Source organism: Somniosus microcephalus, chromosome 20 (genome assembly GCF_052327205.1).
Source record: "Somniosus microcephalus isolate GS21.2 chromosome 20, FLI_Smic_1.0, whole genome shotgun sequence".
NCBI classification, from domain to species: Eukaryota; Metazoa; Chordata; class Chondrichthyes; order Squaliformes; family Somniosidae; genus Somniosus; species Somniosus microcephalus.
In genome coordinates, this window is record NC_141006.1 from 71,583,570 (window position 1) to 71,606,594 (window position 23,025).

A 23,025-nucleotide genomic window follows, 5' to 3' on the forward strand; every position below is an offset into this window, starting at 1 on the left:
AGCACACAGAGCAGCAGGCAGTCCTTCACTGGTGCTGCCACCCCGCAGTGTAGCTCGGCCACTCCTGGAGCAGTGCGGGTGATTCAGTTTCGAAGCCCCCTTGTTGTAGCTCCGAGCTCACTCTTATCGGCTGTTAATATTGCTCCGTTCCACTCCTTCAGCTCTATGATACTTAAATAGCAACTGTTCCTCCCAATTCCCGTCCAGGCTCCCCATGGCTGATTTTTAAAATTTATTTTCTGTCTGTTTATCCTGCGTGGGCAATTTGAAATTAACAGCAGGAGATGGAACCTAAATGAGGAGAGCTGCCATTTAACGATCACAGCAATAGTGGAGCAGAGCACTTTACTATCTGTCAATGGGGAGACCAAACGCAGATTGGGTGACCGCTTCCGGTCGCCTGTCATTTTAATTCACCGCTCCATTCCCACTCGGACCTCACCGTCCTCGGCCTCTTGCATTGTTCCACGGAAGCTCAGCGTAAACTCGAGGAACAGCACCTCATCTTCCGATTAGGCACTTTACAGCCTTCCGGACTCAATATTGAGTTCAACAATTTCAGATCATAACCTCGGCCCCTGTTACATTTTTATATATTTTTTTTATCCTTCCCCCTTTTTTTCTCTCCCACATGGCAGCTGTCTCCCATTCTGCCAGCACATTTCACACCTAATCTAGAGCCGTCTTTTGTCTCCACTAGTCCTATCACCATCTCGTCTCGTCTTCAATACCTCTTAATGTCCCTTCACTTCTCCTTTGTTCTTTCATCCCCATTTCCCAGCCCCCAAACTGGCCTTTTAATCTGTTTCATTTCCTGTGTTTTCTCTCAGTCCTGACGAAGGGTTTCGACCTGAAACGTTGACTCTATGGGTCCGATTTTTGGCTTGTGTGGAAAATGGTCGGGTTTCTCCAAATGTGGGGTTTCTGACACACACAAAAATGAGTCAGCTAGCTGCACGCAATTTTCCCTCAAGTGGCCAATTAATTCCCAGCATGTGGGCAGCCTTGCTAATTGTCCAATTCGTGTCAGAAAGCCCCACAGTATGATGTCATCATTCGTGGTGCTTTCAAAGTGTCCAGCAAGCTTCTCCACCTCTGCAGGCTTCTCAACCACTCTTGCACAATGGCAGAGGAGCCTGCACCAGCTGCTGCCAGCGGCAGAGGCCGAGCTGTGGCCAAATTCAATGAGACGTCATTGCAGACCTTGGTGGATGGGGTAAGGGCCCACAGGGAGGTCCTCTACCCTCGCTCAGGGAGGAAGAGGCCTCCCAAAGAGTCCACGGCTGCCTGGATGGAGGTGGCTGCAGAGGTAAACTATCTGGGTGTCACCCATCGCACCTGGCTGCAGTGCAGGAAGCGCTTCCATGACTTTCACCGCACAGGGAAAGCAAGTATGAAGTTTCCATCACCCTCAACCTGATCCCCATTGCATTTCCCCAACAGCACTCAGCTTCAGCAATCTCTTCTTCCACATCCCACTTCACAGTCACATCCATGCGCCCTTACCCATTCCGTCTCTCTCTATGCTCACATTCACATAACTATTCCACCATCCAGTCTTGTAAATAGTTTTAATGCCATAATTTTCCTGTACATAAAAAATCTGGTGCCAGCTGCTGCAGTTATGGCATCTGTCATTTGGCAAATGGGGATGTCACATAGAGGCCTTAGGATAACTTGCAGATGACTGCAAGCTGGTCAAAGTTGTTGGAAAGTGCAGGCATGGGCCACTGTCCATGGTCAGTTCAGAAGCAGTGAGGCTGCAGTGTTTGATGTACCAGGCTACGCAAATCTGCCCAGGATGAGTGTGTTCCTTGCATTCCGCCCAGCAATGTTCTCATGCACTGGTGCCGCTGGTTGGCGGGCCTCTGCAGGATGCTCGTTTCTGTCCTCCTCCTTCTCCTCCTCCTCCTCAGCATCATCCTCATCCGAGGCGGCTCTGTGAGGAGCCTCTTGGTCCTGCGGAATCGGCAAGCCACGACGCTGTGCCATGTTGTGAAGCACACAGCATACCACAACGATTGTGGAGACCCTGGCTAATGAGTAGTGTAGGGCTCCACCTGATCTATCGAGGCATCTGAAGCGCATCTTCAGCAATCCGATGGTTTGCTCAATAATGCATCTGGTGGTAATGTGGCTGGAGTTGTAGCGCTCCTCAGCTTCGCTGGCTGGTCTCCTCAACGGCGTCATTAGCCAGGAGCGCAGGGGATATCCCTTGTCTCCAAGTAGCCATCCTTGAAGTTCATTTGGCGGACTGAATAGCGGAGGCACAGTAGACTGGCGCAGTATGAAGGAGTCATGGCAGCTGCCAGGGAACCTGGCACAAACATGCAAAATCACCTTCTTGTGGTCACACACCAGCTGAACGTTAAGGGAGTGGAAGCCCTTGCGGTTGACAAAAACTCCTGGATTGCGGTGGGGTGCCCTAAAGGCCACATGTGTGCAGTCAATGACGTCCTGCACCCTTGGAAAGTCTGCCAGCTGAGCGAATCCACGCGCTCGCGCCCTCACACTTGCGCGATCCCTGGTGAAATGGATGTGATTGTGCGCGATGGCAAAGAGGGCATCGGTTACCTGCATGATGCATGTGTGTGCGGCAGCCTGGGAGATGCTGCTGATGTCTGCTGCTGATCCCTGGAAGGAGCCTGAGGCATAAAAGTTGAGTGCGGTGGTGACTTTGATGGCCACTGGTAAGTAGTGTGGACCTGGTGCTCTGGGCTCCAGGTCTTGCTGCAGCATTGCGCAGATGTCAGTCACAACCTCTCACGAAAGTCGGAGCCACCTCTGGCACTGCTGCTCAGTCATGTTGAGATAGCTGACCTTGTATCTGTAGACCCTGTTTGGGGGGTATCTCCTGCGCTGACGGCCTTCCATGTGCTGACCCCTTCTGGCCTGTGCTGCCTCAGGTGGGTGAGCCGCAGCCTGCCGCTCCTGCTGGTGTTGCTGGTGATGCTATTGCTGGAGTTGCTCCAGCCTCCTCTGCTGTTGGAGATCCTCTAATGCCAGGAAGGGAAAGTACCAAAGGCCTCCCATGCTTCTGGCAGATGCCTCCGTTGAGGAGGCGCTGTGTTAGGATGATGAGAGGGGCTTCCCAGGAGCTCACACTGGAGAAGTGTGTGAGGCTCCAACTTTCTACAGCTGTGCATAAGCCTTCAAAAAGTTCCCCCAAGCCTTCATCAACAAGGTCCTACAGCCTGCAAATGCTGCCTGTTTAAATCTCTTCAGTCTTCATTGACCTGCAGCTGCAAGCAAGCAAGCCAACTGTTTACACACCAGGTCTCATCAGCGGGGTTCCCCGCAGGCGTGTTTCACGTGGGGAAAGCCCCAAAATCGCTACGGCCCCTTAAAATCTACTTAAACAAGGTAATAATTGGCGATTTGTGTTCCGACGGCCAGTCCCGCCAGCGGAGGGCGGGACTGAAGCGGGTCGCGGAGAAATGGCGGCCCGAAAGTCGGACGGGGTGGGGAATCAGGTGGGGGGGGGGTCGCAACCCGCTTTTTCGGCGATTTTCGGCCCCCGGCCGCCTGGAAAGCCGCCCGACGGCTGGCAAAAAATCAGGGCCTATTTCTCTCTCCACGGATGTTGCCTGGCCTGCTGAGTTTTTCCAGCATTTTCTGTTGTTATTTCGGATTTTCAGCATCTGCAGTATTTTGCTGTCATACTGCCAACTGTTGCTCTACTTCACATGTCCAGGGCTGTGACATACAAGTGGCAAAGTGATGTAAGAATAGAATGGAGGATCAACTTTCACCCAAAATAAAAACACGTGCTTTTTGTGTCATCAGTGCAGAATAAACACAGTGGTTTGTGGCTTCTGACTCAGAGGCGAGGGTGCTGCCCACTGGACCACAGCTGAGGTATGCTTCTCCTTTTAGACTGTGTACAATATCAAAGGAGAAGTCCAAAATGACAATAGCAACTGATGTATTACTCAGCACATTGATTAACTATCACATGCAATAGGCCCTCAGCAATGTCATCCTCTCGCCAAAGCTTGACCTGCAGGCCAGCTATCTTTTTCCCCTCCAAAAACAAGAGGGAGCCAGGTGAACAGCTTTATTTCATAATTCTGTGTATTATAGGCTACAACAAGTAAACGATTAACCACCACAGGACACAGCCCAACTGGGGATGCCAATTCTGATTTGAAGTATTCCTGGAGATTTGTTCACGTGACACACGTGTGGCTCAGTGGGTAGCACCTGAGTCCGAAGGTCGTGGGTTCAAGTCCCACTCCAGAGACTTGAGCGCAATAATCTAGGCTGACACTCCAGTGCAGTACTGAGGGAGTGCTGCACTGTCGGAGGTACTGTCTTTCAGATGAGGCGTTAACCCGAGGCCCCGTCTGCTCTCTCAGGTGGACGTAAAAGATCCCACAGCACTATTTTGAAGAAGAGCAGGGGAGTTGTCCCCGGTGTCCTGGGGCCAATATTTATCCCTCAATCAACTTCACTAAAACAGATTGTCTGGTCATTATCACATTGCTGTTTGTGGGAGCTTGCTGTGCACAAATTGGCTACCACATTCCAACAGTGACTACACTTCAAAAAGTGCTTCATTGGCTGTAAAGCACTCTGGGACGTCCCGAAAGGCGCTACATAAATGAAAGTCTTTCTTTTCTCTCGTGATGTTTAACCACATGACATTTGCCCACTATTTACAAATGTTACTGCATTTACCTCAGAGTCACCACCCCCCACCCCCCCAACCATCCAATCCTGTGTGTCCAAACCGTCTGTGTGTCCCAGTTATGCTTATACATAGATACATAGATACATAGAAGATAGGAGCAGGAGTAGGCCATTCGGCCCTTCGTGCCTGCTCCGCCATTTAATGAGATCATGGCTGATCCTTTAATTCAGTATCCCGTCCCCGCCTTCTCTCCGTAACCCTTAACCCCTTTTGCCCGTAGAAATATATCTAATTCCCTCTTAAATATATTTAATGAGCTGGCATACACTGCCCTCTGTGGCAATGAGTTCCACAGGTTCACCACTCTCTGAGTGAAGAAATTCCCCCTCATCTCTGTCCTAAATGGTTTAGCCCTTATCCTTAAATTATGTCCTCTAGTTCTGTTCTCACCCGCCAAGGGAAACATTCCTTCTGCATCCAGTCTGTCTAGACCTGTCAGAATTTTATACACTTCTATGAGGTCCCCTCTCAATCTTCTAAACTCCAGTGTGTACATCCCTAAACTACATAGTCTCTCCTCATAGGTCATTCCCGCCATTCCTGGTATCAGCCTGGTGAATCGCCGCTGCACCCCCTCCATGGCAAGAACATCCTTCCTCAGATGAGGCGACCAAAACTGTACACAGTACTCGAGGTGTGGTCTCACCAGTGCCCTGTACAGCTGCAGCAAGGTATCCCTGTTCCTGTATTCTAACCCTTTTGCTATGAAGGCCAGCATACCGTTTGCCTTCTTGACCGCCTGTTGCACCTGCATGCTCGCCTTCAGTGACTGGTGTACAAGAACACCCAGGTCTCTCTGTACTTCCCCCTCTCCCAATCTATTGCCATTTAAATAATAATTTGCCCTCCCGTTCCTGCACCCAAGGTGGATAACTTCGCACTTGTCCACATTATAGTGCATCTGCCATTTATCCGCCCAATCGCCCAGTCTGTCCAAATCGCTCTGGAGCTTCCTGGTCTCTTCCTCTGAGCCCACCCCCCCTCCTAGTTTAGTGTCGTCTGCAAATTTGGAAATGCTGCATCCGACTCCCTGATCCAGGTCATTAATGTAAATTGTGAACAGCTGGGGGCCCAGGACAGATCCCTGTGGTACCCCACTTGTTACTGCCTGCCATTCAGAAAATGAGCCGTTTATTCCAACTCTCTGTTTTCTATCTGACAGCCAGTTCCCTATCCACGCCAAAACTTTCCCCTTTATCCCATGAGCCTCAATTTTCCATGCTAATCTTTTATGTGGGACCTTATCGAAGGCCTTTTGGAAGTCCAGGTACACCACATCTACTGGCTCTCCCCCATCTATTCTACCAGTTACTCCCTCAAAAAATTCCAATAGATTAGTCAAGCACGATTTACCCTTTGTAAATCCATGTTGACTCTGTCCTATCCTGTCCCCATTTGCTAAGTGCTCCGCTATTTCATCCTTAATGATGGACTCCAGCATTTTGCCCACAACTGATGTAAGGCTTACAGGTCTGTAATTACCTGCTTTTTCCCTACCCCCCTTTTTGAATAGTGGGGTAACGTTAGCTACCCTCCAATCCATCGGCACTGTTCCCGAGTCTAATGAATTCTGAAAAATCATCCTTAGTGCATCCGCTATCTCTAGGGCCACCTCCTTCAGTACCCTAGGATGCATGTTATCAGGCCCTGGGGATTTGTCCACCTTCAATCCCTTTAGCTTCCTTAACACCATATCCTTAGAGATATTGATTTGCGTCAGTTCCTCCTTTGCCAATGTCCCTATTTTTCCCGATATCCCAGGGAGGTTTTTTGTGTCTTCCTTCGTAAAGACTGACCCAAAGTATGCATTTAGTTGATCTGCCATTTCCTTATTTCCCATTATATATTCCCCCGTATCTGACTGCAATGGACCAACTTTGGTTTTCACCAGTCTTTTCCTTTTGATATATTTATAAAAGCTTTTGGAGTTAGTTTTTATATTTTCCGCCAGCTTGTTTTCGTAAGCTATTTTGCCCCTCTTGATCATGCCCTTTGCCCTCCTTTGCTCTATCTTAAACTGTTCCCAATCTTCCGCTCTGGCGCTTTTTTTGGCTATTTTATACGCCCTATCTTTGGATTTTATGCTGTCTCTAATTTCCCCTGTTATCCACGGTTGAGTCACCTTTTTAGATTTCCTTTTATGCCAGATTGGTATAAACAATTTTTGCAATTTTGTCATTCTATCTTTAAATGTTTGCCATTGTTTATCTACCTCCAGTCCTCCCAGGAACGTTGTCCAATCAGACCTACTCAGTTCCCGTCTCATGGCATCATAATTCCCCTTGTTTAAATTCAGGACCTTAGTCTCTGAGTCAATTTCTTCGCTCTCCATTTCGAGTGAGAAATCGATCATGTTATGATCGCTCTGACCCAAGGGTCCCCGTACAACAAGATTACTGATTAGTCCCTTCTCATTGCACAGTACCCAGTCCAATATAGCCTGTTCCCGAGTTGGTTCCTCGACATATTGATCCAGATAACCATCCCTCAAACACTCAAGGAATTCCTCCTCCTCATTATTTTTACTGATTAGGCTAGTCCAATCTATATGTAAGTTAAAGTCACCTATGATGACAGCTGTGCTCTTATTGCACGCTTCTCTAATTTCCCTCGTGATGCCCTCCCTAACCTCTATTTTACTATTTGGAGGCCTATATACCACTCCTATTAATGTTTTTCGCCCCTCGCTATTTCTTAGCTCCACCCATATAGATTCTGTATTAACTGAGTTAATATCCTTCTTTTCAATTGCATTTATCCCCTCTTTTACTAGCAATGCTACCCCTCCTCCCTTTCTTTTTTGTCGATCCTTCCTAAATACTGAATACCCCTGTATGTTAAGCTCCCAGCCCTGCTCACCCTGCAACCATGTTTCCGTAATCCCAATTAGATCATAATTATTAACCTCTATTTCCACAGCTAATTCATCTACCTTGTTCCTGATGCTTCTCGCATTAAGGTATAAAACCCTCAGGCACTGGACACAGACAACAAGAATAACTTTTAACAGGTCTTTACTATTCGGAGGTCAGGGCTGAACTGCCCAGCAAATCCCTACACAACACTTATATACCGGTGTGGTCACCACCGGTATTACAGTATACAGCAGCCAAGAGAAAGTAGTACATCTCTTAAGGTAGTTCTCTTAAGGTGGAACAGGTTACATACACCACAATCCTCCCTTTTTAGCTTAACAGTTATATCCCCATTTAACATAACATAATAACATATATATATATACAACTTCATGCAAAACAGTTCAAAGATTCAGTCTCTGAGGAGGCCTCCTGATTCGAGTTGGATAACGCCTTTCAGGGGTCTCTGATTCTCGTTGCTGGGGTGACTCATCTAGTTGGTCTCTTATGGATTGGACATCATCATCAGGTACATTCACTTCTGAGGTAGATGCTTCAGGTTCACTAACTTCTTCCACGGTTGTCTCTGCCGTAACCATGGGTTCGACCCTTGTTCTCGATTCTACCAGTTGGTCGGCATGACGCCGTATTACATTTTCACCAATATCTACCGTGTACATCAGGGGTCCTTGTCTGGCCCGAATTGTTCCAGATTGCCATTTCTCGTTTTTATAGTCCCGGGCTAACATTGGTTGTCCTATTTCGAAACTCCGAGTGGCCTTGTTATTTATATGCTGGAACTGTTTGTTTTCAACTTCCCTCCGCACATTTGGTTTTAACAAGTCCAACCTGGACCGCAACCTCCTGTTATAGAACATCATGGCAGGACTTTGGTTTGTCACTGCATGAGTGGCGTTTCGATATGCCAGTAGGAATTTGTCCACCTTGTGTTGTAGTGGAATCTGATCTTCGCTCATGGCCTTTACTGCTTTTTTGAACGTTTGTACAAATCTCTCGGCCAACCCGTTTGTAGCCGGATGATATGGGGCAGAGGTATAATGTTTCACCCCATTCTTCTTCATGAATTTCTGGAATTCTTCTGACACGAACTGCGGTCCGTTGTCTGAACATATTTGTTCTGGCAATCCATTTCTTGCAAATATCGTTCTTAGCACCGCGATCGTCTTTTCCGAGGTAGTGGTAGTCATCTTAATCGCTTCTGGCCATTTAGAATGTGCGTCCACCGCAATTAAAAACATGGAGTCCATGAATGGACCAGCAAAGTCAATATGTACACGTTGCCATGGGGTTGAAGGCCATTCCCATGGATGCAGCGGTGCAATCGGAGGTGCATTTTGCACTTTTTGGCACCCTGAGCAGCTTTTCGTCAGATCCTCTATCTGTTGGTCGATACCTGGCCACCACACATAAGCCCTAGCAAGGCTTTTCATCTTGACTCCCCCCAGATGACCTTCATGCAGTTCCTTTAGAACTCTCTCTCTTAACTTAGGAGGAATAATCACCCTTGTTCCATACATCAATGTTCCTTGACAGACGGACAGCTGTTCTCGTCTTGCTGAGAATGCCGGTAACAGTGGATCACCATGTGCTGGCCATCCCTTCACTGTCACTTCGTAGACCCGGGACAGTGTCGGGTCGTTCCTGGTTTCTCTTTCAATACTTGCATTGGTGACTGGGAAACATTCGATGATGGTCGAGTGAAATAACTCAACAGGGTCAACCGTCGGTGCCTCCTCCTCTGTAGGTAGTGGCAGGCGCGACAGCCCATCAGCATTACCATGCTGCTTTGTACCTTTGAATTCAATCTGATATTGATGTGCCCCTAGGAAAAGGGACCATCTCTGGAGTCTCTGTGCTGTCATCACCGAAACACCCTTCTTAGGGTTAAAAATGGATACCAACGGCTGGTGGTCTGTCAGAAGCGTGAACTTTTGGCCCTGCAGGTAATGATTAAACTTCTTTACTCCCCACACAAGGCTGAGAGCCTCCCTATCTATCTGAGCATAGTTGCGCTCAGCGGAGGTCAATGATCTGGATGCGAACGCAACTGGCCTCTCCAGGCCATTTGGCAACTTGTGTGAGAGTACTGCCCCAATACCATATGGAGAAGCATCACAAGCCAAACGAATAGGCAGCGTTGGGTTGAAGTGAGCCAACACTTCCTCTGAGGTGATCAATGCCTTGCTTTTGCGAAAGGCCCTCTTACAGTCCTCGCTCCACTTCCATGGTACTCCCTTCTGCAAAAGAGCGTTCAGCGGGTGCAGCACCGTGGATAAATTTGGCAGAAACTTATGGTAATAGTTAATCAACCCTAGGAACGACCTCAACTGGGATACATTATCCGGAGCGGGAGCCTTCACAACAGCTTCGATCTTGTCAGGAGACTTATGAAGCCCCTCCTGGTCAATGACATGACCACAGTACGAGATCCGCTTCTGAAAGAACTCACATTTCTGGCGATTAACTCGAAGTCCATATTCTTTCAATCTGGTGAGCACCAGTTCCAAATTTGCAAGGTGTTCCTCGTCATCATCTCCTGTAATCAGAATATCGTCCAGGTAACATTGTGTGCCTGGAATTCCCTGTAATACCTGCTCCATGGCCCTCTGCCAAATTGCTGGAGCCGATGCCACTCCAAAAACCAGTCTATTATAGCGGTACAAGCCTCTATGCGTGTTGATCGTGAGATACTGGCGTGACTCTTCCTCAACTTCCATCTGTAAGTACGCCTGCGCCAGGTCTATCTTGGTGAAGTGTTTCCCGCCAGACAACGAAGCGAAGATATCCTCAATCCGCGGAAGCGGATACTGCACCGTGTGAAGCATCGGATTAACCGTGATCTTGAAATCTCCACAGATGCGGACCTTCCCCGGTTCCCCCGGCTTGTTGCTCAATGAACGCTTCATGACGGGAACAATGGGCGTGGCCCACTCACTCCAGTCTACCTTAGACAGTACTCCTGAACGTTCTAGCCCTTCCAGCTCAGCTTCCACAGCAGGTCGTATCGCATAAGGTACCGGTCTGGCTTTGAAAAATTTCGGGTTTGCATGTTCTTCAACCTTGATGTTTGCCGTAATTCCTCTCAGTGTTCCCAGTCCCTGTTGAAACACCTCTTTAGCATCGTCCAATATTCTGGACAACCGTTTAGGTTTGACATCTTTTTTACCGGAATCTACCGTTAGTGCTTTTAAGGAATGCCAATCCATATTTATTTTCCTAATCCACTCCCGTCCCAGTAGTGGTGGACCTCCCTCAGGTAGCACATATAAGTCCATTCCTCGGCTTTCTTTGCCCTTGTGGACCACCTTTACCTCTATCTTCCCGATGGGGTATATGTATGTTTTCAATACAATCTCCGTATCCCGTAGGGGAATATGTGGGAATAACCTTTTGTAATCTTGCTTATTCATGACCGTCAATGCTGATCCAGTGTCCAATTCCATCTTCACTTGGACTCCTGCTATCTGAAGTGTGACCCAAATTGTTTGGAGGTCTGCTTCCTTACCAACATTGTGTACTCTTAAACTACCCAGTTCATTACTGCTGGAGTCTGAATCTGACTTCTGTTCGTTCGAACTGTTCTCTGTCACCTTGTGTACCTTTCTGTACTTTTCCTGCGGTGACTTTTTGTTGCTGGTCTTCTTTCCTGACCGGCATACTTTAGCTATGTGACCAAGCCTGCCACATTTTCTGCATTCCTGATTTTTGAACCAGCACTGGTTCTGATCGTGTGTTGTCTTTCCACAACGATAAAATTTTACTGTACCCAAGACCATTTGATTGGTGCTGAGTTCCGGTGACCGTAGCTGCATTTCTGCCGTGCCTCTCGCTGCGGCTTCGTGCGATGCTGCAATAGTGACAGCTTTATCAAGCGTAAGATCATTCTCCTCAAGCAGTCGCTTTTGTGTTCCTTCTTTTAACAATCCACACACAAATTTATCTCTCAGCGCATCTGCTAGTCCTGTTCCAAACTGACAGTACTTTGATAGCTTACGCAGTTCAATTAAAAATTCAGCGTTGCTTTCGTCTTTCAGCTGCGTTCTTCTGTAAAATTTAAATCGTTCCGCTATCATCAGCGGCGTGGGGTTTAAATGATTTTTCAGGACAGTAACAATATTCGTGAAAGTCTGATCCGCCGGTTTATTTGGTGATAGAAGGTGCTTCAATAGCCCGTATGTCTTCGCACCCATTGAGCTTAATAAGGTTAGTGCTTTCTCATCATCTGGTACCTTATTTGCTTTACAATAAACTTCCATGCGTTCTACATACGTGGTCCACTCTTCGATATCGCTATCAAAGGTATTAATGTTCCCATGTTTAGGCATCCTTGCAAGTTTTTAAATTTTTCTTTTTCTCAAAATGGCGGCTTCCCGCGCTTGTCTTCTTCCCCCGCCTACTAAAATGGCGGCTTCCCGCGCTTGGCGGTCTTTCCCGCGCTCGTCTTCTTCCCCCACCGACTACAATGGCGGCTTCCCGCGTTTGCCTTCTTCCCCCCCGCTGGCTGCAATGGCGATTGCCTTGCTGTTGCCGTTCTCGCCTCCCCAGTGGTTCTCAATTCCCCGACGCTGCTTTGCCTCGCAGCCCCGCTTGCAGCCCGGTCCTTTACACCGGCTGCGTTTGAATTCTCCGCGGCTCTCGTGCCTTAAGCTGCCCCAGTCGCTGCGCCTCTCGGCCTCGATTGCAGCCCGGCCCTTTTTACCGGCCGTGGTCTAGTTCTCCGCCCTTATTCCTCCGTTTTCCCTCCCCTACTCCATCGCCAATGCGGCCGACTTTCTGCTCGTGTCGCTGATCGGCTTACCCACCACCGTGGTAGAAGGGATGATCACTGCCTGTCGCTGATGGAGGGCTTCGTGGTCAGAATTTTTTTTTTTTTTTCTTTTTAACCCGGGTTCTCGATGCCTCCCGTGCGATGGTGCTCAGCGGGATGATGAGGGCGGATGCCTCTTCTCGACGCCCGTTCTGAGGACGAAGCTGCCTTGGATGTAAAACTGCCGCAGGGTAAGATCGGAGTCGTCGCCACTGTTGAGTCTGTGTGTCCCAGTTATGCTTATGATCAATCACTGGACACAGACAACAAGAATAACTTTTAACAGGTCTTTACTATTCGGAGGTCAGGGCTGAACTGCCCAGCAAATCCCTACACAACACTTATATACCGGTGTGGTCACCACCGGTATTACAGTATACAGCAGCCAAGAGAAGGTAGTACATCTCTTAAGGTAGTTCTGTTAAGGTGGAACAGGTTACATACACCACAATCCGGCCTCCATAAAATACTCGCAATCCCGGCTCCCAGTGGGGATTTGTGCCTCGCAGGGAGGGAGGGTCAGAGGATTGGGGCGACAGTGCAGCAGCTCTCATTCCCAACCTCTGCTCCCTTCCAGCCTGGTGTTCCTCCGGGAGCACAGAATCTGCTATTTACACAAGGCAAAAGACATTCTGCATGTTTATGCCAAAGCCACCTTAACAAACATTATTACATTCAGGAAGCTTTTTAATGCTCTTTCTTTCACTTATAATAATTCACTCATAATAAATACATTTTTGAAGGCATTCACTCAATGCTTGCTCCTCATGCCGAGGTGTCCTAACTTAGCCATTTTCTATGCACACCTCATAACAGGGAAGACAATAGGATCTCTCTGAATGGGTGAATTAAGGTGGGCTGATTGGCCTTCCTCATTCATAATCTTTATGTGATAATCAATATAGGGGAAGGATTCCTTGGTGTGTTGTATGCAAGAACATTGTAAGCCCATTCCCTTCCGACACCTGTAGGATTCGCAAAATTGAACTTTATACTATAAAGGGTCAAATGGCAGAAGAGGCCATGATTTTTAAAGACTGTTTTAAAAGAAGCCCAGAAAAAGGGGCATACAAAATGGCTGCCATACCACGTGACCGGCTTATTGGGACATTTTAAAATGGTTCCTGCAAAACCTCAGACAGCTTTGTGGATTCAACCCACAGTAAGTTCTGGAAGCCGTTTCTGAGAGAACGAAACCAGACTCACACATATACATATGGATTAGATGCAGATCCAGTCAAGATCGGCCTGGAGACAGAGGCCATCTAAATGTTGACTGAGACAAAAGGGGACAATTTCATATTCATGAGAACAGCACCAAGGACTAGATAACGAGATCAGCAGGACATTAAAAACAATGAAGGTCATTCCAGACCAGAGATGGGCCTTTACCGGCCATCTAAAATATTTTAAAATATAATAACTACCCCGCTGTGCTCCCAGCCCGCCAAAAGTTAAACAAAGACTAACCTATTTTGGGCGGGAAGTGGAGGCTTCTGAGGGAGAAGTATAATTGGAGGAGTTGAAGTGGAATTCGGAGAGTTACAGTTGAAGTGTGGAACAACAGTTGAACAGTTGTCAGACAGTTGAGTCGTTGGAGAGTTGTATTCGAACAGTGAAATCCGGCGGTTGCTGAGCTGGGCAAAGAGGAGCTGGTTTGGGAGAAGATCAGCGAACTCCTCTCCACCATCGGAGGAAGATGAAGAAGACTAAGCTGCCATCAAGAAGACTGTTCGAGCCGGCGTCCCGCCCCGGGGTCAAACATCAGGAGACCATCGACCATCCCCGGGCCATTGGCGAAAACGAGAGGCCCTCTCCCAACTCGGGAGAAGAGACAAAAACAAACTGAAGAAACGATGGGAGCCAGCCCAAGGCTCCTCTGACCGGGGTCGAGCCGACGATCCCCGACCCCGCCGACATCCAGAATCAGCCGGCGTCCAGCCGCCCCCGACCCCCACCTCAGGAGAGGTGTGGCGCAGCTCGCTGGGGCTCCACGATCCACGTGGAGACGGAACGCCTGAAAGGATCAAACGCAGACTGGTTCAAAACCTTGCACTTCCTCATTGGATTGGTGAGCATGTTTCTGGCCCTTCACAATCAGATCTAGATAGGTTTAAGGGGGTGGATTTAAGGGTACAATTAACATGAGTTGTTGTCCCTCGATATTCTGTGTGTTTCCTTATTTCATGATGATTTTTGTAGAGTATAAGATGCCTGTATTTGCCTTAGTTAGTATTGTGTCATTATGATTTGTTTGTGTTTTTCCCTCCCATGCACTCTCTTATCTGCTTGCATTTGATTTATTTTTCCTTATGCAATAAAATTTCATTTCGTTTCATCAAACTTGGTCTACAAGAGTTTTCTCTACATTGTAGTTCCTGCCCCTAAGTCCAGAGTACAGAATCTAAGGGGCGAGTGGGTCGAACCACTCAAGGTTTTACTGTGCAAGAGAGAGAGGCCTCTCGAGAGAGAAACCTCTGCGATCTAAAACCCCTTACACACCCTCCTCACGGTCCAGACAGGAAAAAGCTAAAAGCTTGTTGTCTAATAGGGTATGGTGGCACAGTGGTTCTGTTACTAGACTAGTAATCCAGAGGCCTGGACTAATGATTTCAGTGAGACGTGGGTTCAAATCCCACTACAGCAGCTGGGGAATTTAAATTCAGTGACTGTGAAGCTACTAGATTGTCATAAAAACCCATCTGGCTTACTAATGTCCTTTAGCAAAGGAAATCTGCTGGTCTGGCTGATATGTGACCCACAGCACTGTTGTTGACTCTTAACTGCCCTCTGAAACGATGGCTCACCACCACCTTCTCCAGGGCAGTTAGGAATGGGCAATAAATGCTGGCCTTGCTGGTGACGCTCACATCCTGTGAATGAATTTTAAAAAAATCCCTCACCTATAGCTTCCAACCTCTCTTTCTACTGCAGTCTTTCTTGCTTCTATTTTATCGATACTGCTATGGTCAGTGCTTCCCCGAATTTACCTCTCTTGTTCCTTATCAACTGCAAATTCACTGTCGTGCAAACTCTTCCTCCTCCCGCCATCTCCATTGTGTTGAAATCAAGATTCATTTCACTGTTTCCGACACTTAGGGCTAGATTTTCGTGGAGCCGTCAGGCGGGGTTTCAGGCGTTTGGGGGGGGGGTAAATCCTGAATTCGGGGGTCCTGACACCATCCCACCCAAAACCCCACCCCACGTAAGTTTCAGGGGCGGCGGGTACCCGCCCCGCACTGGGACCCACTGAAACCAGGCGGGAAGGGATTAGTGCCAATTAACTGCCTGTTAACAGGTAGTTAACAGGCAGTTTTTAGCCTAATCCCTATTTTGAGGGGTGTCGTGTGGGATTCCCGATGGCTCCAAACCACGCCAGGTTAGAGCAGGTGGGCCGTCGGGTTGAAGGAGCTGGAGGGGTCGCAATGTCGGTGCTCAGGTGAGTGATGGGTGCATGAGTGTAAAGGTAAGATCGGACACCAACTAGCTTGGTGCCGGTAGAACCCCGTGCTCAAGGTTGCGACCCTCCCAGTACCGCGCATGAAAGTACTGATCCGCCACAGACCAGCTCTGCACCTCCCTCTGAACAGAGGCAGTCCGACTTTGAACCTATTGGGGCTCGTACTCGAAGCCATGATCTCCCCGACCCTTCACAGGGCAATCCAGGCCACACAGACTCTGACCAATGGCCAACCGCATGTAAGCGGACCAGCGACCCTCTACGACGGGAATCCAAACGGGTGCGACTCTTCCTTGTTCGGCGGCTGCGGACCAAAAGGTAGACCACAGCCTCCTAATCCTGCAGGAGGGAAGAATGTGATAAAAATGATAACTTCCGGGAAGTTATGTCATCACTTCCTGTGAACTGTGAACTATGAACTGTGTACATACCTCACTTCCTGTCATGTCACTTCCTGTTGGACTGGTATAAATACTGGTCTGTTCAGTATTGTAAGAGGCTTCTACCAGAGGCATGGTAAAGACCTCTCTTGTGTATATAGTGTGTTTATAAGTTACTTAAAGCTTACTTTAAAGTTACTTGATGGTAAGTCTCCTTTTTCTTACATCAGTATCGTTCGGGGGATAGATAGAGTTCTTTGCAGCCGAGAGCAAGAGTCCCGAAGGCTGTGTTGCCTGCCCGGTGCCAGGGTTAAGGACGTCTCCTCTGGGCTGGAGAGAAACTTGGAGTGTGAGGGGGAGGATCCAGTTGTCGTGGTCCATGTTGGTACCAACGACATAGATAGGACAAGGAAGGAGGTTCTGCTGAGGGAGTTTGAGCAGCTAGGGGCCAAATTAAAAAGCAGAACCACAAGGGTAATAATCTCTGGATTACTACCTGAGCCACGTGCAAATTTGGCTAGGGCAAATCAAATTAGAGAGTTAAATGCATGGCTCAAAGACTGGTGTGGGAGAAATGGGTTTTGCTTCCTGGGACACTGGCATCAGTACTGGGACAGGAGAGAGCTGTTCCGTTGGGACAGACTTCACTTGGCCAGTGCTGGGACTAGAATCCTGGCGAATCGAATAACTAGGGCTGTAGAGAGGGCTTTAAACTAATTAGTGGGGGGGAGGTTTTAAGAGAGCGAAAAATAAAAATGACAGCGGAGAAGGCAATAGAGCAAGGTAGCAGTGGGGGAATTAAAAACCAGAGCGTGTCAGGAAGGGACAGAATGTATAATGATAAAGGTAAAGTAGTAAAAGGGGTAAAAGCAGGAATAAATCGTCAGAAAACATATTTGAAAGTTCTTTATCTGAATGCACACAGCATTCGTAACAAAATTGACGAGTTGACGGTGCAAATAACTACACATGGGTATGATCTGGTGGCCATTATGGAAACATGGCTGCAAGATAATCATGAATGGGAACTAAACATACAAGGGTATTTGACAATTAGGAAGGACAGACAGGAAGGAAAGGGAGGTGGGGTTGCTATGTTAATCAAGGATGGAATCACTGCAATAGTCAGAAATGATATTGGGTCAAAGGATCAGGATAGTGAAACAGTTTGGGTGGAGATAAGGAATAATAAGGGGAAAAAGTCACTAGTGGGCGTAGTCTATAGGCCTCCTAACAGTTGCAACTCTGTTGGTCGGAGTATAAATCAGGAAATAGTTGGGGCTTGTAATAAGGGAACAGCTATAATCATGGGGGATTTTAACTTTCATATTGACTGGACTAATCAAATTGGGCATGGCAGCATTGAGGAAGAGTTCATAGAGTGTATTAGGGACGGGTTCCTTGAGCAGTATGTAACTGAACCAACCAGGGGGCAGGCAATCTTAATAAGAACATAAGAAATAGGAGCAGGAGTAGGCCAATCGGCCCCTCGAGCCTGCTCCGCCATTCAATAAGATCATGGCTGATCTGATCCTAACTGCCAATCTACTATCACAGAACCATCTCCTGAATCTAACAGAATTAGACACACGAAATAGGAGCAGGATCAGGCTACACGGCCCCTGGGCCCGCTCCGCTACCGACAGGGCCATGTCCGATCCGAACCTAGACTCATGTCCAAATTCCTGCCCGCTCCCCGTAACCCTTAATTCCCTTTACTTCTAGGAAACTGTCTATTTCTGTTTTAAATTTATGTAATGATGTAGCTTCTACAGCTTTTTGGGACAGCATATTCCATGGACCTACCACCCTCTGAGTGAAGTAGTTCCTCCTCATCTCAGTTTTGAAAGAGCAGCCCCTTATTCTAAGACTATGCCCCCTAGTTCTAGTTTCACCCATCATCGGGAACATCCTCCCCGCATCCACCCGATCCAACCCCTTCACAATCTTATATGTTTCAATAAGATCGCCTCTCATTCTTCTGAACTCCAATGAGTAGAGTCCCAATCTACTCAACCTCTCCTCATATGTCCATCCCCTCATCCCCGGGATTAACCGAGTGTGGTGATTATTCTTTATGTTAGTAAGAAGTATTGTGATTGGTTGTTTGTTTCCTGCCTTGGGATATATGCTGTAATCTCATTGGTAGTTGATGTCATGTGATTTGTGGTGGCCATCTTAAATTCAGTTCTTTCTAGCTTTGGTTGGGACTGGGTGTGAAAAGATGCGCTACAGGATTTTAAAGTTAATAAAGCCTAGATTAGAAAGGCAAATCTATTCTTTATTTCAATTTATTAACTTTATGTCAGAATGGAGCGATATCTTCAACCAGAACGATTCAATGCTGACCCTAATTCTGCTGGAGTGGATGGTAAATGGAAACACTGGTATTGTACATTTAAAAACTTTTTGGGCGTGTTGGATCAAGAGTCTCTAAATAAGTTGAATATGCTGATCAACTACATTGCTCCGGATGTGTATAAGTATATTTTGGACTGTAAAACTTACGAAGTGGCTATTTCTACATTGGAAAAGATTTTTGTTAAACCAAAGAATGAGGTATTTGCACGTCACCTTCTATCTGCCCGTAGGCAGCAGGTGGGAGAATCTTTGGATACTTATTTACAAGCACTTCGGTGCCTTAGTGTTAACTGTAATTATAAGGCCGTGACGGCTGAAGAATATAAGGAAGAATCGGTACGGGATGCTTTTATTAATGGATTACTGTCTAGATCAATTCGTCAGCGGTTGTTAGAAAATAAGACTTTGGATCTTAAGAGTGCTTTTGAGCAAGCTTCTACATTGGATGTGGCTCAGAGAAGTTCGGATTCTTATGCTCTTTTTAATCAGCCTGCGACTGTGGTTTCAGCAGTTCCGGATGAAAAGGAATTATGTGGACTTAATAGGAGTGGTTTACTAGATTCTGAAACAGTTTCTACTTCGGCGGCTGTTGCCTCTAGGATTCAGAAGTGTTATTTTTGTGGGAACGTCCGGCACCCTCGTCTGAAGTGTCCTGCTCGGGAGGCTGTCTGTAGTAAATGCGGCAAGAGAGGTCATTACGCACGTGTGTGTAAATCATCAGGTTCAATTACCTCCTCTGTGACTATTCAGCCTTTAGATAGGGCGTTTATTGCATCAATTTCTGCTGCATTTGCTCATGGCCTAAACAAAGCTATAGTTACGGCCCAAGTTAATGGTTTGGAAGTGAAGGCCCTTATAGATACAGGCAGTACCGAGAGTTTTATAAGTCTTCAGTTTGCGAAGGAGAAGCATTTGAAAATTTCGCCTGTTACGTATCAGGTGTGTATGGCTCAGATGACTCTCACTTCACAAGTAGCTGGTTGTTGCCTTGTGAAATTGATTCTTCTAGGTAATACGTATACTGATATATGCCTATCTGTTTTGCCTAATCTCTGTGCGGATATTTTGATTGGTCATGATGTGCTTCAGTTACACGAGTCTCTTAGTCTTTCATTTGGAGGGACTAAGCCACCTTTATCTATTTGTGGATTAACCTCTTTATCCATTTCTCCATTATCACTTTTTTCCAATTTGATGCCGGATTGTAAGCCAATTGCTACCAAGTCAAGAAGGTATAGCAGTCAGGATAGAGAATTTATTAATTCTGAAGTTCAACGTCTCTTATTGGAAGGAATCATTGAAACTAGTTGTTCGCCTTGGTGAGCACAGGTAGTTGTCATGACTAACGAGAGACATAAGAAACGAATGGTGATAGACTATTCCCAAACTATTAATAGGTATACTCAATTAGATGCGTACCCCTTGCCTAAGATTGATGAGCTTATCAACAAAGTATCTCAGTATAAGGTTTTTAGCACTATTGACTTAAAGAGTGCTTATCATCAGATTCCTATTGTTAAGAAGGATCAACCATATACGGCCTTTGAGGCTGGTGGAAAGCTGTATCAGTTTTGCCGAATACCATTTGGTGTTACTAATGGTGTTGCTTGTTTTCAACGGGCAATGGATGCTTTTATAAGTGATAACTCTCTCTCTGACACCTTTTCATACTTAGATGACATCACAGTGTGTGGCAAATCAAGGATGGAGCATGATTCTAATTTTAAAAGATTCCTTCAAGCTGCGGAAAAAGTTGGTTTAACTTTTAATAAAGAGAAGTGTATCTTTTCGACCACTGAGGTAAATCTATTGGGGTATATTATCTCGGGAAACAAGATTAAACCAGATCCAGAACGTCTGCGACCATTGATTGATTTACCTTGTCCTACTAATTCTAAGGCTTTGCAACGAGTTGTTGGACTGTTTTCTTATTATTCTAATTGGATTGCAAATTTTTCACAGAAGATCCGGCCTCTTAGTCGGGTTACGACATATCCTCTATCATGGGAGGCCAGGACGTGTTTTGATAATTTTAAAAAGGATATCCTTGGAGCAGTTGTGCAGGGCAGCACGGTGGCATAGTGGTTAGCACTGTTGCCTCACAGCGCCAGAGACCCGGGTTCGAATCCGGCCTCGGGCGACTGTCTGTGTGGAGTTTGCACATTCTCCCCGTGTTTGCGTGGGTTTTCTCCGGGTGCTCCGGTTTCCTCCCACAGTCCAAAGATGTGCGGGTTAGGTTGATTGGCTATGATAAATTGACCCTTAGTGTTAGGGGGATTAAATACGTGGGGTTACAGGGATAGGGTGGGATATGTGTCGGTGCAGGCTCGATGGGCCGAAATGGCCTCTATCTGCACTGTGGGGTTTCTGTGATTCTGTGATTCTTATTGATGAGCAGGTTCCTTTTGTGATTGAGACGGACGCTTCTGATTTTGCAATTGGGGCTACTCTGAACCAAAATGGAAGACCTGTGGCCTTTTTCTCACGTACCTTGAACAATAGTGAAAAAAGGCATTCTTCAATAGAGAAAGAGGCGTATGCAATAGTAGAAGCACTGTGTAAATGGAGACATTATTTATCGGGGCGACATTTTACGTTGGTAACTGATCAAAAGTCTGTGTCCTTTATGTTTGATGTCAAACATTTTGGAAAGATTAAGAATGATAAAATAATGAGGTGGAGGATTGAGTTGGCATGTTACCATTTTGATATAGTTTATCGTCCGGGGAAGGATAATGTTGCTGCTGATGCGCTGTCGAGGGCTTATTGTTCTGTGATTCACGGAGATACGCTTATTAATCTTCACAATGCCTTATGCCATCCTGGGGTTACGAGGATGATACACTTCGTACGCAGTAAGAATTTGCCCTTTTCAGTTGAAGACGTCAAGCGAATGACTTCATCATGTTCTGTCTGTGCTCGGTGTAAACCGAATTTCTTTAAGCCTCAACGAGCTCATCTTATAAAGGCTACTTCTCCTTTTGAACGTTTGAGCGTCGATTTTAAGGGGCCTCTTCCTTCAACTACTCAAAACCGATATATATTTACTGTTGTGGATGAGTTATCAAGGTTCCCTTTTGCTTTTCCTTGCGCAGATGTATCAGCTGCTACAGTTATCAAATGTCTGACTCAACTTTTTGTTATCTTTGGGATGCCTGCGTATATCCATTCGGATCAGGGAAGTTCTTTTATGTCTTCCCAGTTGAAGGAATACCTTCAGAGTCGGGGAATTTCTACTAGTAGAACTACCCCGTATAATCCCCAGGGTAATGGACAGTGCGAACGATACAATGGGGTGATCTGGAAGGCAGTTATGTTGGCTTTGACATCCCGGAACCTTAAGAATATACAGTGGGAAATGGTACTGCCTGATGCCCTGCATTCCATTAGATCATTGCTTTCAACGGCTACTAATGTGACCCCCCATGAAAGGCTCTTTAACTATCCGCGGAGATCTACTACGGGATATTCGGTACCTTCATGGCTTACTATGCAGGGACCTGTGCTGCTTCGACGCCATGTTAGATTGTCAAAATATGATCCTTTAGTGGAGGAGGTGGAGCTGTTGGAGGCAAATTCCCAATATGCTCATACTCGATTCCAAGATGGGAAAGAAAGTACCGTTTTGTTAAGTCTGTGTGTTATAGTGAGAATTACTACACAGACCACAAGAGTAAATTTTAACAGGTCTTTACTAGTCGAAGGTCAGGGCTGAACTGCCCAATAAATCATTACACAGCACTTATATACCGGTGTGGTCACCACCGGTATTACAGTATACAGCAGCCAAGATAAAGTAGTGCAACTCTTAAAATAGTTCTCTTAAAGGTGGAACGGTTACATACACCACAATCCTCCCTTTTTAGCTTAACAGTATATATTCCCATTAAACATAACATACTAACATATATACACAACTTCATGTAAAAACAGTTCACAGATTCAGTCTCTGAGGAGGCCTCCTGACTCGGTCCGGATAACGCCTCGGTGGTGTAGTAGTTTTCGGTGGTGTAGTTGGTTCTCGTTGCTGGGGTGACTCATCTAATAGTCCTTCACTGGACTTAACAGCTTGAACTTTCGTAACTTCAGAACCAGCATTGCTGACTTCTAAAGGCTCGAGTACCTTGGGAAGTTTTTCTGCTTCCAGACTGATTTGGCTCAGTTCGGAGGGACCACGTGCGTGACCTGGTAGGGGTGATAATGGTTCAGATGAGTCATCATCTTCTGCTTCCTCTCTATTGTCTTCTATTTCCTCCATCACTTCAGCTTTTGCCTCTGCCACCAATTCCCTGAGTGGCTTATTACTGCTGACACTGCTCACAAAAGGGTGCTCTTTCTTCTTAGCTTTCAACTGATCGATGAATTTGACATATTCCCTTTCTTGCTCAGCTTTGATTCGTTTGGCCTCATCGCGCAGACGGTTTGTGTGTTCCTGTTCCATTTTCTCA